This window comes from Ischnura elegans, chromosome 11 (assembly GCF_921293095.1).
Source record: "Ischnura elegans chromosome 11, ioIscEleg1.1, whole genome shotgun sequence".
Taxonomy (NCBI): Eukaryota; Metazoa; Arthropoda; class Insecta; order Odonata; family Coenagrionidae; genus Ischnura; species Ischnura elegans.
In genome coordinates, this window is record NC_060256.1 from 90,570,213 (window position 1) to 90,589,706 (window position 19,494).

At 36.1% G+C, this 19,494-nt stretch overlaps 1 protein-coding gene across 1 annotated transcript in view; it reads left to right on the forward strand.

The window, feature by feature from the left end:
- Positions 1-19,494, forward strand: part of LOC124167692 (flocculation protein FLO11) — a 738,729-nt gene that overhangs the window by 241,461 nt on the left and 477,774 nt on the right. The window lies entirely within an intron of this gene.

Here is a 19,494-nt window from a genome sequence, read left to right on the forward strand (position 1 = left end):
CTCTGTTAACTAGTCGCCATCTTTGCTTATACCGCTTTCTAGCGGATCGCGGCGGGAACATTTCACGCACATGCGGATTGTTGCTAAAAAAAAACAAAATTGCTTAAGTTGCTCTTTCATTTGGCATATAATTTATCATTGTAAATATAATGTAATAAACATTATAAATTGTCAAAACCCCGATATTCACTTATAAACACCCGGTATATCGAGTTTTAATTTTTTTGTTCATTTTCCTCAATGTGAAATAGCTTTTTATTTGAATACTTTTGGATTCTGAGGAAAAGAAACACATACTAGAATGGTTTTTTAGGTTAAAGGGAAATAAGTCAGAAAAATGCCACACATCACGAAGAGTTTTCAAGTAATTATTAAATATTTAATGTTTTTGAACTCGCAGGCAGATGTCTATGCTATGAGCACTGCGACGAATAAGCCTGCGGTATGGTGTAGGTAAAAATATTGCCTTGCACATAATCTTGTGCGTTTGCTGTTTTCGTTGGAATTGAATGGATCGTTTCCCATTTCACGCCTGAAAATATGCCCCCAAAAGTTCGTTCGTCTAAAATTGTGAAGGTTATTTTTTTCTCTCAATTTATTTTTCTCTTGCGACTGTTTACCAAAAAGCACATACACTAAAAAGAGAATTCATGCTACGTTTATGATGCAGGTTATCGAAAAGGATGTATTGAGCTGAATTGCATCTTTTCGTTGTGGGAACTGAGTCTCCTATTGCATTTACATATATTTAAAAATGGAAACAGCTCCATGCAAATGCGTAATTGTATTTTTCAAGAAAAAATGAAGTTGTAATTACTAAGTAAATGGATATATAATCAACAATAATTTTGAAATTGTGGTGCAATTTTTCCAATTTACGTTTAAATATGAGTTCAAAGTCTCTTGTGTCGAGTTTTGGAGTGTAGCTCTACCACCTCAATTTTTTCGTGTAATTATTAATTTTGATATACTTTATGATACAGGCTCAGAAAAGCCTAGAAGTATGCTATACATTATTAGAAAGAAAGTAAACAAATCACATTTCATTAAGAATATTTAATGAATGAACGGTAAGTCAAGTTCTACCGTGCCAGCAGATTTTTTGCAAAAGTTGACTTTTTATTAGGAAGAATATAGTGACAATACAGCTATAGGATTGGCTTTGAGGAAACATATGCGCGATTTTAAAATATATATGTCATTTTTATGATAAATTTTATAATTGTCCAATCAGTTGGGGCTAAATTTTATTGGCTATGCTAACGTAAAACGAAAGCATGAGTTTCATAATTTACTTTCGAGGAATGACTATTATTGAGTTAACTTTTTCAATCTCATTATATGTGTGGCCTATATTGCAGAAATTAACGGACCACTTATATAATGTTGGTGTATTGTCCTGAGATCCTTGTGATGGTTAGTTTCGCTTTTGAGCATTGGAATCTATTTTCTCTTTACTATTTTAATGTGCACAATGTATTATAAAATTTTTGATAACTTTATCTTTTCAAGAGTTCATTTTTCAAGTAAATGTAACTTTGATGCGAATAGGGGCAAGAAACTCCATTGTTACCGTCCAGTCGCATATAAAATATTCTACCGATATCATTTCTCAATTTGGCATCTTGCGACTTTTCTTCCTGGTGCAGTAAAATTTTCCCCTTTTGATATTCAGAGTCGTAGATCGTTAAGATGTTGCTGTATTCTTTCTTATAGACGGTGGGATATGGGAGTGCTATTCGCGGCCACGAACGCCCCAGCAATAATGTGCAAATGGATTAAGGGCTCAAGGGGAGTCCTCCAGGGATACAAAACACCGGGGCCGGGAACCAAGTCCGAGACTTATACGCCCGATCACCCGGGGAGGGGGAGGAGAGGAAGGAAAGAGGCGCCGCCGCGATAGGAGCCCGACGACGCCTCTGGGGTAGGATAGGGAAGGAAGGGGCGGGACGGGGAAAAACACCTTAACGCTATGGAAGCGAAAAGGGCCCAACTAAATAGCGAAACCAGGCAAAGCCATTACTGTTCTAGCGATTTTGGAGGATTAGTCTATGAGGAAGAAAACTCCATCGATCAAATCGCTAGATCCTAGCGATTTATTTAGCTTAGCGATCTGATCTAGATCGCTGGCAATAATCTACACCGGAAAAGATGACATCTCCTGCGAGACACACTTAATCATTCGTCCGCCGCTTCCAAAAGGGCCGCTTATCAGGCGTTTCCTTTCGCTGGAATGGAAGAGTGCCAAGACCGAGGAAAAATTTCGGCTGCGACCGCAGTTCTGCCCCTCGTTGGTTTAATCTAACTCTGACGGAATGTTCTCGATTGAAGACGGACGGATTCAATTCACTCGGATAAATGTAGGCGCGCCGTGTTGAATTAAGCGGTCTCGGAAAATATGAAAAGGGCATGCCAAATAACCGGTTTTCTCAGTCCGCAAAGTCGTGTCTATATGGTTGTTAAAAATGTCGCCACTTTCATAAATAATCATGCATTGCTATTTTTTCTACTATGCTGTAATATAGTCAGGTGACCTATCATGGAACGTATTCAGTAAGCATATTCATATTCATTGATGTCATTGACCTTGAAAAAACTATTTATCTTTCTTTATATCCTGTTGGCGCATTTATTATGCAAGTTGAAGAGGATCAGTCGAGTAGGACGTATTTTGTGTCTTTCTTGATTACAAAACAATATTTATTAAATTTGAAACGCCAAACATGGCTGGTCGACTAGAGGTAGATTAAAAATTATTTGTTATAGGGAGATTCTAAGGCCAGTTTAAGAGTGCAAAGTACATAGAATAAATTTTTGGATGACTTCTTATTTTATTTTAGCAGGAAAAGAGTGAAAAATACAAAGCTCCCAAGTATAAAAATGAGTTGGAAACCCATAGCTAAAACGTCAGTGTTATGGTAACTGTTTTTGCTGATTGCAACTTAGCTTCTTTGGATGAAGGAATTTGAGAGGAACGGGAACTCGCCAAACTATAAGGAAAGCCTCTGTTCGAGTATTTAAACTTCAGTATGCAGAGTATTAACAGAGTAAAGCTATCGTTTGAGTGCTTATTTTCAACTTCATGTTGTTTGTAAGATAATTTGTAGCAAGATGCCTATCAATCCGTGTATGACTGAGCGATACCTGGTGCTATTCGCGTTATATTTTTTTGCAATTTTGATTCATGTAATATTGTAGAGATAATTTTGTTTATAGCACCCTCATTTTTTGCGAAATTTTTATCAAGGTTTAACCATGGCATTAATATTATCTATTGTAGACGATAGGTATAGTGTAAATCTCTTGACCAAATTCACTTTCGCAGTCCTAATAACACATCCCCTGTGTGCGTGTCTATCATGAAATAAAAGCCCCAAGTATTGGCTTCAAAATTGGGAAGGCGTATAGGGGTCAAATATTCACTTGCTGCTCTGACATCCGGATGTATTTGCACTGGGCATTGAAATTAGGTGGCGCGTTTGTATTTGGCCCCGGAGGGACGTCAGCGCAGTTCCATAACTGAAAGGTTATGCTATCATGTTCACTAAGGTAAACATCGCGAAGGATTTAATGAGTACGTAGTGCCTCCGTATATAGCTCGATGCTAGGACTAGGCTCTCTCCATTATGGATATCCAGGCTAAAACAACATAATTATTTCCACCTTTATTCGGATTACACACCTGAAAGGAGCAATGCGATAAAATCACGAGTCATTTGCGTTTGGTAGCGTGTAAATTGAATGTCCCAACGTCAACATGCGACTTGAAATCTAGCAAACCGCATTTCTTATTGCTTGTAATCATTATTTGTTTTATTTTAGTATATTTGTTATTTGTTTCATTTTAACTAGCATTAATATCTCCTTGACTTTTGCGTATAAGTAAAACAACGTTAATCTCTTAAAACTCTTACGTTTTTACTGTATATTTTATGACTTATATGTGAACAGAGATTGTTAATTATTATCAAATTATGCATGCCAGTGAATGCATGACGTTTAAGGTGGTCGCAAAATATATTGGAAAGTCTGGCGAGTGGTCCGCACTTATCTGGTCAAGATATCTCTAAAAGAGATCGGTGAAGTATCAGGGCAATTATTTTTTTCTTTTCCTTGGTCTCAATTTTTAACGTGGATTAGTGTCTTGGAATGTAGGTGTTAAGAATTTAATGAAAAATGTTTGGCTAATGCTTCGGTTGTAAATTATCTTTAAATGTATCCTATTGCATAAGGAAAGAAAGAGAAAATTAACTCCAAACCAGAAAATGTTTTTCTGGTGCTCAAGGTACACTACTGAGGACATAAACTGATAGCACACTCGTTCAAAGAGTTTCATCTTATAAACAGGTTTCTTGCCTGCTTCCTTTGCAAATATTAGAATCGATATCATTCTCTGAGAAGGTTTTTTGATTGAAGCACATTGCAGGTACGAAATGCCTCTTATCGCTGTCCAATATATTGTGGGACCATTTTCCAATACGGAAATCTTTTAGCGGGATGAATAATAAGCAAACCAGGCAACGTAGGTTGGAATTCTTCCAGTAGCCTTGAGGGACAGCATTAAGCTATATTGGAAAGTAAGGGCTGAAGATATGCTTTCAGCACTGTCTGTAATATCTGATTTGAGCTGATTCCTTCGAGTACGTTCCTTGCGATGGCGTCTGATCTATCATGTCATTGTTGCAATTGAATTTCATTAAAGTTATTGTAACTCTAGTCTTCTGGAGTTCATAAATTGTGAATATCCTATCCATATGTTAATTATGTACTTCATATAAATCCTCTTTCTACCTTTAGCGTATTATATATTTTAGTAAATAATTACTTTTCTCACAGTACATTGAAAGAATGATTAAAAGAATGTCTATGCTGGACCTAAAAATAAATCATGCTCATGATATGGAATCAATCATGTCAAAATAAGAGCCGAGAATAATAATGTATCGGCTACTTTGTCCGCCACATGGACACTGTTTAATTTGTAAGTTGGTTTTCGCATAGTTTATAATTTATTTTTCCTCGACCGTCTTATCCTTCTCAAACGAAATAAATTCATCATAAATGGGAGATATTTAGAAAAATTTTACCTATACACTTAAGTAATGCATTACACTTGGCGTTTCGCTACCTGTACATCATTTTTAAGAAGGCATCAGAACGCGATGTGCAGTGAGTGAAGGTTTTCAGAGGTAGTTCCAACAGCTCTTTCATTTATGATGGATTGATGTCACCACATCTCACCTTCCAAGCAAATTCATTCTCATTTTATTGCTTGCATTGCATTTTCTTATTTGCTATTTTATTATTTAAAATAGTTTATATGCTAATACTTCTCTATCTTTTTACTCCTCCATTTTTCTCATATTTAAGGCTATGTATAACTTGATGTCGGCGAATTTTCTTCCTAGATATTCAGTACTAATGGGCGGTTTGAATAAATTGAACTATTCGTACTGTCATTAAGCGGTTGTGGTGGGAATTGCAAACATATTGTCGAATCATAAGGAAGTGTTTCGCCTGTAAATGTCAGATTATATCATTATCAAGTATTGTCCAAATACTACAGGTACACATTTTTTAAACGTTGCATATGACACATTACATTTGGGCAAATGTAAAAATTAGTAAAATATCAGATTCACAATGCACTACCATGTATCTAAAAAGAAAAAAAGAGCGTTTTAGGCAAAAAATTGATAATAATTACGTTTTGGTTCCTTAGTGATTTTGAGTGTTATACTTCTATATTTCACCTTTTCTTGGGATACCGCGCGGGTAAGATTTCGTAAGAGCGCCGACGTTTCGGGTTCCGACTCGTTACCCACTCTCACGGCTACAAAAAAGTATACGTATACATTTACGTATAATTTTATACTTATTAAAAATTTTGCCTTTTAATTTTATATTAATATTGACATTGAGATTATTTTATAATTTATACATAAGATTAATTTATAATTTATTTATTTATAAAGTATTACTGTTCACAATGGACCTTTGTTTTAATACTTTTTACTCGTAATTTAGAATAGCATTGACGTTCATGTGTATTTTTAAATCGATATTCGGGTCCCTGGTACTTTTTTCCATTCTGATATGACGGTGTAGTTTAAATTTATTGCTGGTGACCTCTAAATGGAATGACCTTCTTTCGTTCCGGGCAATGCAGACGACTGTAGTGTTGTCATTTCCAGCTAATGACTCCCATGTGGCCCAGCTGCAAATGTCGCCGCTGCAGCTGCCTTCGTTCTGCATTCAATGTCCTGTTTCCTTTTGCAACAACACTTCTCGTGTACGCGGTGTGAGCCTCAGCGACGCGGTAAGGTTGGAACCAAAACTCATCCCCAAACTAACCCCCATTCTCGTAGCCCGTCCCATTTTCATGACCGAGTTTCTTCTTTGTGCGTGTTAGCCCAAGGTGCTGAATAGCTTTCGCGTATGAAGATCGATGATCGCCGCTCATATAACGCCGCGCGAAGTTGTATCGTATTAGGCTCCCTTTTATGCGCTTGTTGCAGTGATGTTAGCGGGATGTACCTTGTGTCTTCAACCTTGACCTTAGAAACTCGCCAAATGGGCCAGTTTTTTTCTCTTCCCCCAGCTCTCAGATTTTTTTTAGTCCCTCGAAAGCATCGTCGCACCTGAAGTGCTACTCTGCTTTGACAGCAGATTAGGCGCCCTCTTGCGGGCGGACCGAGAACTTTTGTCGAGCATCGATTTTTTCGCTCGCGCGGTTTCCTCGCTCATTTTTTTTGTGCAGTTCACCATCCCATCAACGGAAGTTTGGATTCTCAACCAATGATTATCTAAAGGGCTTTAGCGTGGAAAAAATGAAGTCTACATATGCTTGCTGTGAAATACGCTATTGTGGTTTTGAGTGATTAGCTTTCCCATTTCTTCTTGGCTGATTTATCGAAATAAAAACTCTAGTTAGGGAAGCCGAAGTTAGAGGAACGGTTAAGATATTCCTATTAGAAGCAAATTATAATTGATACCTAGATATGTTAAGGGATCTATAATTATTTAACATCCTTCAGCTACTCATGAAAGAATAACATACTAATGAGCATAAAAATGTAAAACGTCTTGTTATGTTTTATGCTCTATTATTCCTGGGAAACTAGTTAAAAATCAATTAGTTCAAGATATTTGTTATCAGAATAAGTGATATGAATTCTTAATTTAAAAATAGTTCAGTTATGTTAAATAGCACTGCAAAGTCACAAAGTATGTTTTGTATTTACGTGTGTCTGTTTAAGTATGATTACGTTAGATATAACCAAGAATTTAAATATCAAATTCAACCATTCAACATCATGGAAATAAGTATGAGATATTAAAACCAGAAAGCGCGTTTTTCCACTTATTTCTATTCTTCTGTACTTGAAATTGTTTTCCTTAAACTCGATTCTTCATACTAGCGCCGCGCCGTGTCCTGGTGAATTTTTTGTACCGTTCTACTTCCCGTGAGCGGAGGAACCGAACTCTTAATTCCTTTGCCTTCAGCCTGTATCTTCCGAAAAGATTTTAGGAAAAATACATATAACATATAGCTGAAGTTAGCTCGAAAGTGATAAGTTCAGAACTGTGTTTTATGGTTTTTCATTTCTTATTGTCTGATTTATTCAACTACTAGCAGGCCACCCGCCGTTGCTCGGGAAGCATAGTACACAGCAGTGTCGTAACTGGGAATATGCTTCGGGGGGATGGCATGGCTTGGGGTGGCGAACCCCCCCCCCCTAAGTAACGGGGGATCCTGGAAAAGTTTTGAAAACGAAATTCCTTGAAATACATTTTAAATCATTTTGGCTCTAAAGATTTACTTTTAAGGAAATGCAGTTATTAAATTTCCAAACAAGACAATAGTTTTAAATATTTTTTTACTTATCTGAGGCTTTGGGGGGGATCTCCCGTCAACCCGCAAATAGTTAAGCCACTTTTACACAGGGAAATGGGAAACTTGGAACCCGCCCTTCACATAAATCACACGGTTGACACAGAATTGAAGTAAGACAATGAGCGGAAGACGACGGACAATAAACAACGCAAAACACGATTTCCACGCCCACGCGATCAGCTTATATCCCGTTCCACAGCCTCGGTATAATTGCCATGGGAATTTAAGAACTTGGATAGCGTAGTGGTCTGCGTAATGGAAAGCCAAAGATCCGTGGTTCGATTCCCGGCCCATGGGAATTTTTTCTGATGGCAATTCTTGTATATTTCACCGCCGTTCACGCGGCAGGATTAGAAATATTACACATACCGCTTTGCGCGGCTTTAGCGTAGGTTTGAGGCTCTCAACCGGTTGTGGCTTCTTGGAAGTCCTCTCTCCCTCGCGTTGCCATCCTTGATGGACCGCGAGACCCTAATACCATGAGCCTCGGTATATTTGCCATGGGAATTAAAGAATCTGGATAGCGTAGTGGCGTAGTGGATTTTTTCTCATGGAAATTATTGCACCGTTCCACAGAATTGATTATAATGTCTGCTTACGTGTAGGTAGACCGAAAATTTTGTGTGTTATCATGCCCCAACAAAAAGGTTTGCACCGAGATTGATAGACAAGTGGAGTATCCTTGGAGTTATGTTTTCCCAATTGTTTATGTCAAGATGTATGCCTACCCGTAAGGATGTCAACCCACAAAACTTGTATCACGTGAGGTAAAAACGGTAATGAGAAAACGGGTATTGGAAGCATGCGTTGCACCTACGAACTAACTTTTAATAATAATAATAATATTATTATTTATAATTTTTTAAAATTAATTTTATATTTATTTATACATGCAATTTCACATAAATTTCAGTTACAGAACTGATTGTAAATATATTGTAATCGAATTTATAGAATTTGATTAAGAAATATAAAAAAATATGAACATAATATTGTAAAATAGCAAATGCAAAATAACTGAACAATTACCTAAAACGTAGTCGAATCAATTTTCCTACATTTCTTACTGTCTTAAATAGATCATCATGGCCCTGCTAAGCCATTTAAGGCTTGTCAGCAGGTGCCGTATTAAACTAATTTAGTGAACAGAAAAATTCAAATAATGAAATATATGCCATTATACATTACCATTTAATTATATTTTTCATAAAACCACTGTTTTAGTTGTAGCTTTAGCACTGATAATAATTTTTCTGCTTATTCTATTGATTGAGGAAGGCGTTTTAACAATGTAATAATTATGTAATCAATTCATTCAAAATACAGAATGAAATGTAAATTGAAATGCTTAAGATTAATACATCAAATTTCAATAATAATAACAATAATTATAATAATTTAATAATACTTATTATTATTATAACAATAATAATAATAATTTTATTACTCCACACACAAATTACATGACAATAGCAAAATTGAGTAATTTTAGGTAGCCGCGAAGGATAACCTGTTTGAGGCTAACATCCAAAATAATAATACATTATGCTTTACATATAGTGTAGCTCATTTTGTGTTACCTTGATGAATTCTTTACTTGTTCCTTCGTTTGTAATCTGTTTTACTTGTTACTTAATTCGTTACCTCGTTTGAAATCTGTGCCACCCCAAAGCGGGCAGGCAGACAGACATTGTCTTTTATATAATTCATAGATGGAGGATTCTAGTCATTCGAACCGAAGTTAAGAGGTACGATTAAGATTTTCAAAGATCAATCAAATTATAATTGATATCGACATCTTTTAAGGGACATATAATTTCTTTAATACCCATTAGGTACGCACACCAAAGAATAATATATTTATGTGCATTATAAAGATAAAATATTTATATGTGTTTTATAATATATTAATACTTTTACAATGCACATAAATATATTATTTTATAATATATTTATGTGCATTGTAAAAGTGTCGCATTATTTGACTGGCGAAATTAGGGACATCGAATCTATGATGGCATGTTTACCTATTTCTCATAATGGCTGAATATTTTCTTTAGTTTTTTTTATTATTCTACCAGTTTTCCGCACAGATTTGCATTTTGTTTTGCTTTTTCAAATATTACTGAGATAAACATGCAATATAGCGAGGACTTTAAAAATATTGTCTGTTTTTTAAATTAACCTTAGCCATAAAAATATAGCCAGATGTATATTTTGTAACACCCTGTTATGTACCATCCACCATGTACGATTGCATGCACGTCAGCATACTTAGTACATGATGCGAGACTTAGCCACTGATCCCCTTGTATCCAGGACACTTTACGTGATTTTTTTTCTCATGTCCACTGTAATTATTTGACCCATGTCTCTCTCTCTCTCTCTCTCTCTCTCTCTCCCAAAGTCCACGAAACTCGATTCCGCTGACACGGCGCCACGCGATGTGAACGGAATGCTTCTCGTTACCGCCAATCCAAAGTGCATTATCGCAAATCGCCGTGCAGTCCGGTTTTCAATTTACGTCCAATTTCCTGAGGAGCCCATCCGCTCCGGACCCTCTCAATCCCCCTAGAGCTTTTCCAATCTTCTTTCCAGTCCCGCTTACCCTCCAGTCACCGCTGGAGAGAAGAGAGTCCAGCAGCGCATTACTCATCCCGGTCGCCTGATCCAGGACAAAATCGCGTGTGCATGCTGGGCTGAATCGTAAACTTATCCCCTCGCCGGATTTTATTTTCGCAAATTAAGCCCTAAACGGAATTCAATTTAAAACCTCTAAGTGTCCGAAACTGACCTCATTGGTTGGTAAGGTTCTATTTATATACTAAGAACCATAAAGGTAGCCTGATCTCATCGTAAAAAATAATTTTACCACATCGGAGAGTTAGAAATAAAGTATTAAATTTCTAGTTAACTGATATAAGATATTAGAGCTTCTGCTTTATCTAATCCACGGGAGGACTTGTTGATAGCGCTTGTAGATAGTTGTAAAACATATTGCATTACTTAGTCCTTTGTCGCAGTAAAATGCTTATAATCTTACCTTTTCCTTTCACATTGTTAATGGCACGAATGGGAGATACGATATCTTACCTACTTAAGGAATTGAAAAAAAATCATTTGCAATTTCACACATTTTCTTTACATTGCAATAAGTTTTACTTCAACACAATATCGCCGGAGTTTGCCTAATTTTTATTTAACCACTCATGTTTGGTTTTCTGATGAATCCGTCTTTTCCCGATGGAAGTTATCGATTTTCTAATCCACAAGAAAATGCCTCTAGCAGGTCATTTGATTATTTTATTCACGTTGGGTCCATATACGCATGTTCACTGCTATTTTAAACGGAAATTACAGCGCTCATTGGCCTTTCGACTGTTTTTGGAACTGAGGTTGTCAATTTCAAAATCACGTAGTCAATGTTCCATGAGTTTCGAATTCTTAAGCATTAAACGAAATGAACATAAAGTGCTTGGAGGCTTTGGAAAATTTGTATACGTTTATGATGCTTTTAAATAGCCATTGAGGATGCTGTAGGCATCACCTATTTCGAGTTGAGCCAGAATTTCCTGTCAAAAACTCTATAAATGCCAGGCCCAACCGCCAGTCTCCATGATATTAGAATAAAATATCTATTGAGATTGTTGGATGCAGGAATAGAAGGTATCCTGGCTAAGATTATTTTCGTTCGAGGCTACACTAATGCCCTTCTCAAATTTATAATAAGCAGATAAATACTCTTTCTGTCGTCATGTTAACCAGCATATCTAGCCAGAGCAAATATGTATCGGAAAACTTCCTTTCTTTGTTCATTTCCTTTCATTTTTACATACATTTGTCAAACCCCAAGCCTATCCTTATGCTATCTAACGATCTCTTTCCGAGATGGTTTTATTCAAGAACTCCGTCGGGACTCTGTATCCGACTCTTGAATCCCCTCGAGCCCTTTCAGTCTATTCAAGTCCGGATTCGTACTTCTTTCTCCGTTTGATAAGAGTCCTGTCATGAGTTACCAATTCAATTCATCTTATCTTAACCCGTCAACGCCTAGCGGTACCAAATGGTATCAGCTGGTAGTGCAGTGCTAAGCGTAACTTTTTTGTCATTTATCGTTATTTGTTAGGGTTTATGAGAATTTTAAATTAATAAAAATATTAACATTAAAATGTTCCGAAAGGTTTGGCATTTTAATGCTCTAATTAACGCATTTAGAGCCGTTTTGAAAATTGAGAATTATCAACTAGCCCAAAGAAAACGGAATTTTTAGAGCATTTCAAGCATAAGCATTTCAATTTTCTTTACTTACGCTTTATGTACCGTTAATATAAAAGTTTTATTATGTAAATATGATTTTTTTTACATTTTTATACCATATAAAGTATGGTTATTAGATGTGAGCCTAATATTTGTGAAGCAAAATATTTTGGTGGTACCATATGGAACCGATAGGCGTAACTATTAGTGGCAAAAGTATAAATTTTGCACCTAATGACTCAGAATTTCATTGACATTTAGTTACATGATAACCATAAAAATCGCAGAAACTTTTTAATTCAGGCGTTTCCGGGTTAAAACAAATCACATATGCACGTAGGATATAATCGTGAGCAAGGAAGATTTAGCATTTCGGTGGCGTGGCTTAACTAAGCAAGAAAAAAGAGACTTTTGCCCAATGCTGTTTAGTCTCTTAATATTGGCTGGTAACGTTCTTCTAATATGCTGAAAGCCATAAGTGTAGCCTATCAATATCAATGTAAAAAATAATTTTACTGAGTGTGCGAGGTAAAAATGGAGTATTAGACATCTAGTTAAATTAGACAATACATTAGAGCATCTGTTAGATATAATTTACAATAGAATTAGTTAATTGACAGATCGCTTGTAGATAGTTGCAACAAAATATTGAAAAATCTTCTTGCTTTTATTTTCTGTTCACTTTTCAGTCCAGTTTCAATTCACTTTTCAAACCACTTAAATGTGAAACGTCATATTTCTTATAAAATTTGATAAGGATTGAAAACTGTAAAATTGTCTGCCATTTTAAGTTAAAACCAATGACTTATTCATAATTTTGCCTGTTTTATGTGAGAAAATACAATTAATAATTATTACCTGTTTTATATTGAACCCTGAAAGTGGCTTGCAGAAGTAAGTAAAATGTACGAACAAGTTATTTTTCACGGTTTGGCATTTATTTAAATTATAAAGTGCGATATTTTAGTATTTTTTTTCATTTATGAAATAAACAGTCAAGCCTAAAAATCTGTTTAAACTTTACGTATCGCTTTAATGTGAACTTTATCAAATTTTATTTTGATTACAGTATATTTGATATCCACACACGAGATTACCGGAGATTTATTTGGTTGCTCACGTTCTGTTTCTTGAGAGATCCATTCGCAGTCCTTATCCTGATGGATGTTGCCGATTTTCCTATTCAAGCATTTTCAATCTTTTTCAGCCTCAATTATCTTCCTCTTCACGTTAGAGAAGAGCGTTGTTGCGCATGGATAATTTCATTTAATTTATGCAGTACAATTTTACCTGTGCATACTTCCAATTCTCATTTACAAGCAAAGATTAGCAGCTGACTTTATGGTGGAAAACTTTCACTTTTTGAATATTATTAATTCATTATTTGTGCATTTTTGTTTTTCCAAATTTGATACCGGAGCCACTTAGCAATTATTTATTAAACTACTTATATTATAGTACTTTTGAACTATTTGACAGTCATTTTAAGAGTAATATGCGTTAGTTTTTCCAAAGTAGTGATTATATCTAAGTAGCGATTCCTCGCTTTTACCTAGAAGTTAGTTGAATGTACCGGTTCTTGTTTCACTGCTTTATTTTGGGTATCAAAGGTTCATTCATATATAATTCATATTTTAGGTTGCAGTGGTCGAACCCAAATCTAATCAAATATTGCATGCCACATCATGTTCCAAGTCCTGTCCTTTCCTGGATAAAACCCCATATTGATAAAATTAGCCTTATACACGCAAATAGTTTATAGCTTTTAATGCATTAACTTTCAAAGACCATATGAAGCCTAAGGTCCTGAAGTATGAGAGCATAATGGAATTAGTGATGAACTTTATTTATTTTTCTTTCATATTTGTTGGTGTATTGTAAGAACCGTTTTAACATTTTATTCGATGAAAGTAAGCCCTTCAAACGAATTCAATCTTCTCTTCATTTCTTAAAATATGAAAAAGAATATTGACCTAGTTGCTGCGTTTGCGTTGTGTAATTGTTTTGAACAAAAGCATCTCGCTTTACCTCAGGTAGTCAATTGGTCCTGTAATTCCCCAGTCATATGTCCCTTGGGAGTTCTCCGTCAATGTATGGTACACTATTGAAACCTGCTAACGCACATCAGAACAATGGTATACTCCCATCTAGTTGCCATAAATAATCCAACAGCTCCTGGCGACACACCCATTCATGACCTTGCTTCACAGCCTTCTGCTAATTGCTTCAGTCCAATCAATTTGTTGACTCGTAGACGTTTTTTTGACGCAGGGAAAGCTTACGAAAATAAAATTTAAAAAGCCTTTTAGATGGTCAATTCCTATTTTAGCGATATTTTATGCCTTAGTCATATTGTATTAAATAAAGTACTTTTTATAGCTATTCTCCTCTGAAATGTTCTTACATAGGTCACTTTAGCTGCTTAAAAATATTTCTATTGAATGCGGTAACCGCGTATTAAACTGGAAAATTATGAAATTCTTTTAGATATAATAGGGAGATGTAATAAATAGTGCATAGAACCACGACCTCATTCCTCATACATGCCTCCCCCAGAAGGGCTCCATTTTAGATTTGGATAATGGACCTTTCGCTTTCACCTTTCGCTGAACCTCAAGTAATTTGGTGAAATAATAATAACTATCTTCTGTTGTTCTGTAGTCCCTAGCATTCATTTAGCGAGTAATAGAATCTAATAAATTCCGATTTGCGAGACCGTGAATTGAAATTACCCAACGGAATACGGAAACTATGTCACGTAAGGTTCTCGGTGAATTATATCTTGAATTTGGTTTGGTTCCACGCAATTTCTGTGGAGGTTCAACGAAAGGCTGTGCATCCGAATCTAAATGGAACTCTCATGTCGGTGACACGTTTTAGGCATTAGGTCGTGGTCCTATTCACTAGATATTATTTTACGTGGACCTCAGGCTCGAAACCAATTTCCCACACTGCGGATTCATTTCGCAAGCGCAGCTGCTAATTTTGTCCCTTGGCTCTGCACGAGATATACCGTATGCTAGCGTTTGGAAGTTTAAAAAAGCCTTTTCCCCATTCTAGCATCCCAACGGAGCTAACCATATAAGCTCTTGCTTATCGTAAATGAACTGGGTATATATCAGTCAACATAGCGTTTCAAAGTATTCTTGTTCTAAAGTTTTTAAAAGTCAAATAGAAATTCTTGTGCATTTTTGGAAAATAATTATATTTATGTGTTAACACAGACGTATATCTTTGAATGCAGTTTAACTGGATGCGTAACGATGCCACCTCATGATATATATTTTGGCAATAATTATCGTTTGCAGTTTTCTATATCCAGATCGTACGTATTGAAATCAAATTTGACCTCATTTCAAGCTATATTACATGTTTTTTCATGAAGCCATGTCTTACTTCGTCATTCCTTGCTTTACTTACTTTTGCTTAAAACGTATATTTTTTATCCCAGTAATTTTTGAACCTTAGCTGGGCGTGTTAAGAATGGGATTTTTTGATGGCGGCCTTAATTACTTTTTAGCGTGAAATCGGGCTGAAATTTTCTTGTCTTGCTGGTAATATTTGAAGCTCTGTAGCGTCATTAGTACATCCTTGCGCATGCGCAAAAGTCAAAATAAATGTGTGAAAGGGAAAAGATATGTCGTTGGCATTTCGGTAAGTTTAGAGAACCATTATTATATGTGGCCTTTCGTCATTAATTACAAATTGAACCATGCTATTATACTACCTATAAAACCTATACAGGGAAAGTATAAAGACGTTGATGGTCTAAAAACATGAATATATCTGCTTAAATAAACTAATCGCTTGTCCAACAAAATTGTTTTTCATCAAAAAATTTGTCCACTCTTCTCGATATCTTGCTCGAAATCTGTATTTATAGAGATTATACCTTTCAATTTCCAAACTTCGCAGCTGCAAGACACAATATCGCACCGTTTCATATAAAATGTTTTGTATCCCATTAAATATTTACTGCATTTATTTTATTTTAAACCAGTACTCTCTCTCAGGACTGAAACCCTCTTCACCTCTCCGTAGCCAAGGTAACGGCCCACCCTTATGCTCTTTTACTCCACATCATTTGCTTCAGCACCTCACCTGTAAGTCCTTCTCGCGAATCCCCCGATCCCACCATTTTATACATGGCAACCCCGGCAACGCATTTCACCGATTCCGCGTTTCAGTTTTTTTTCCGAGGACGGCTCACTTGTTTCGAGACACCGTTCGCTCTCTTTCTCTCCCGTGAAATTCCCGTTTTTCGGTCAATCGAATTATTTTTTCATATCCGCCTCGTCCAAACGACGACAGCGAATGGACTATTCACCGTAGCCGTGCGACGGAAATGTTCGCCAAGGATGGAGTCGTCACTGCAGACTTCTCTCCTCCTCCTGGGCTGCAAAGTGATGCATTTCACAAGCCCCTGAGCAGATCCTGTAGAAGGGATAGATCGAGCGAGAATTGCAGCTAATATCGCATATCATGGCGATATATTTCATGACAAGAATTGAGTTTTCTATGGTACTGCTACATCCTCTGCGATTCATCAATTCAGTGACTATTTTTAAATTTTTATAATATTTTTATATGGCTACAAATGAAGTTGTAGAAAATACTCAGCTCCCTGGATCAATGTAGATTTTTTATTGCTAATAACTTTAAAATATTGATGAAAAATTTCTCGGGATTCCCACCGGGTGTGGTATTGGGTTAATTCTCCCAACGTTTCAATGGCTGAGTCTGCCATCGTCTTCAGGGGTTTACTCTTAATGGTACTTTTCACGGTACTTATTTATTTATTCATATCCCGTTGCCGTTTATGCTGTGTGCGGATGTAGCGATTAATTATGGCATTCTAGGCACAGCTCAGTTGGAAGTCTTTATCTTTGTTTAAGCTCTTCTCCTCAAGGCTAATTGCATCCTTTACAATTCTATCCCAATAGTTATTAGTGCGGCACAAAACCTACGCATTTTTTTAAGTCCATCCCATGACCGAGGTCCAAGCAATGCTCCGCTACCGCCGACTTTAGTGGATAAAACAGGCGTATGCATCTTTCATGCTCCGTCAAACGTTTTTCGATTGTGCGGCCAGTTTCCCCATTGTAAACGTGACCGCACTCACACGGGACGCTGTAGAAATTTTTAAAAATCTTCTACAACTTTAAAATATATCCTTTTAGTTTTAAGGCCATTCAATTTAATTCCACTGCCATTCTTATTTAAATATATTTTGGCATATTCATTGTTGATTCATTTATTATACGATTTGAAATTTCAAAACGTAACCTTTGAGAAATATACGCACCGATCTTAGTACTCGTTATGACTTGCCTATATGATCCATTCCTCTAAAGTCAGCTATCTTTTATGTAATTGAAATTTCACCTCCCAGGCAATTTTGGTTTCACTTAATTATTTCCAGTTACTGTAAAATTGAATAATTACATTTGCTGATCATTAATTAAAAATTTAAACTGCTAACTAGTAAACTACAGGGTCTTAATGCTATAAATTAAAATGTAATGAAATAGTGCCACTTTATGCAAAAAAAATGTATTCAGGAAGAAGTGCGCACTCATTGATACCTGTGATTTTACAGTTTTTTCACTAACTGTCTTTCTCCTTTATTAAATGACATGGATTTCTGAAATAAAAGAATATGATCTTTCCGTGAAAATTGACAAAGTAATCATTTTACGTTCAATTTAATCGTGGGAGAGATTAATTTTATAGCTATCCTTATGCTGCTACAAGCTGGTAATCATACAATGTATTATTTTAACCAATGTTTACACCCTATAGCAATTTTAAATTCCTTTTTTCTATTACGTAGAGGCATAACTTACGCAGATGGCTCTGACGCAATAATCGTGACCTTTCACGGCTTACACTGCGATCACGGATCCTCTCTCTCGCAGATACAGATACTGTGAGCAGGTCGCGAGGAATATGTGCGGTGCTAGATTTTCACGATACAATTTTCTCTGTAAGGCTCCTATGTGTGGAGTCTTGCGTTGGGAAATGGCAGACTCTATTCTTGAACGGAATGAATTTTGGAACGTATGCGAAGCTCTCGCTTGAAAAGCAAACCGTAAAAAATCACGGCTGCACGTGATGCTGCCATTCCCGATCTCTAGGAAGGCACGTACTACCTACTTTGTGAAAATGTAGAATGTCTGCGCCAGAAGCTGAAGTTCACTCAAAGGAATGCAAAGTGAATCAGTACGACATAAGTCGGCTGATAAATGCGAGTTATTAAATAAGTTTGCTCAAAGATAGAATATTTATATTTTAAAAAAGTACTGTGATTCCTGAAGTGGCCGGATTAAAACTCTTTTTAGACTATTTTGTGTCAATGCGAAAAATATTATACGGGGTTGTCATAAAAGGATGGTTTTGAACATGGGTAAATGGTAACAGAATTAATTACAGTTAACGTTTTTATTTTCCAAGTTTTCGTCTCAAACAGTTTTTTATAAATTATTTATTAATTTCAACTTGTGCGCCTTCAGTCGCTCGACAAATTTCCAAACGATACTAAACTTCTATACAAAAGTTAGCTTACATTTCTTCGTTATTATTTCTCATAGTTTCATTAATATTGTCCAATAAATGGTTTAGGTCGCGAATTTTTATTCTATAAAAACACACTTTTGATGAACCCCAAGAAAAAATGTGATATCTGGTATCTATAAAGTGTTGATATTATCTAATGAATTACTGAAACTACTCCATTCATTTATAATAACGTCATTCTCTCTCCTACAGTCTCTCTTAAAAAACTAACGTTACTTGGTTGACAGTGTTTGACAAAGTCTATGAAGAAATTCGGGAATCATTTTCTTTGAGAGAATAATTAAATGGACTTAAAAATACTCTCCTTTAAGATTGTTAAACCAATTGTCAGCTTTTTTGCATATTAATGGTTTCTTTATACCTTTTTATTTTCCTCGGCGAGCTTTAAGGAATGATTGGACGAATAATTTCGTATCGTTATTAAGGTTATTAAGGTGGCGAGTGCAAGTCATTTTTCCATCCGTCTTGTGTTGCTATGTCCGATGGGGACCTGCAAGTTCTGGATGACCTGCAGAAAACCTGGGTGTGTGATTCCTGTACATCTCGGCAACGTGCTTCTCGCTCTGACTCCACGCCCTTAAAACCTGGCATAGGGAAATCTTCCGAAGAGCCTCTTGCTGACCTGGTTAAGGAGCTACTTGATAGAGTAAAGCAACTTCAAGAGGGTTACTCGGACATAAAATCGTCTCTCTCCGACATCCAAAAGTGCATCACTGATCATGCGGATGCCCTCAAAGGTATTTCGGCTTCTCTCACTAGCCTTA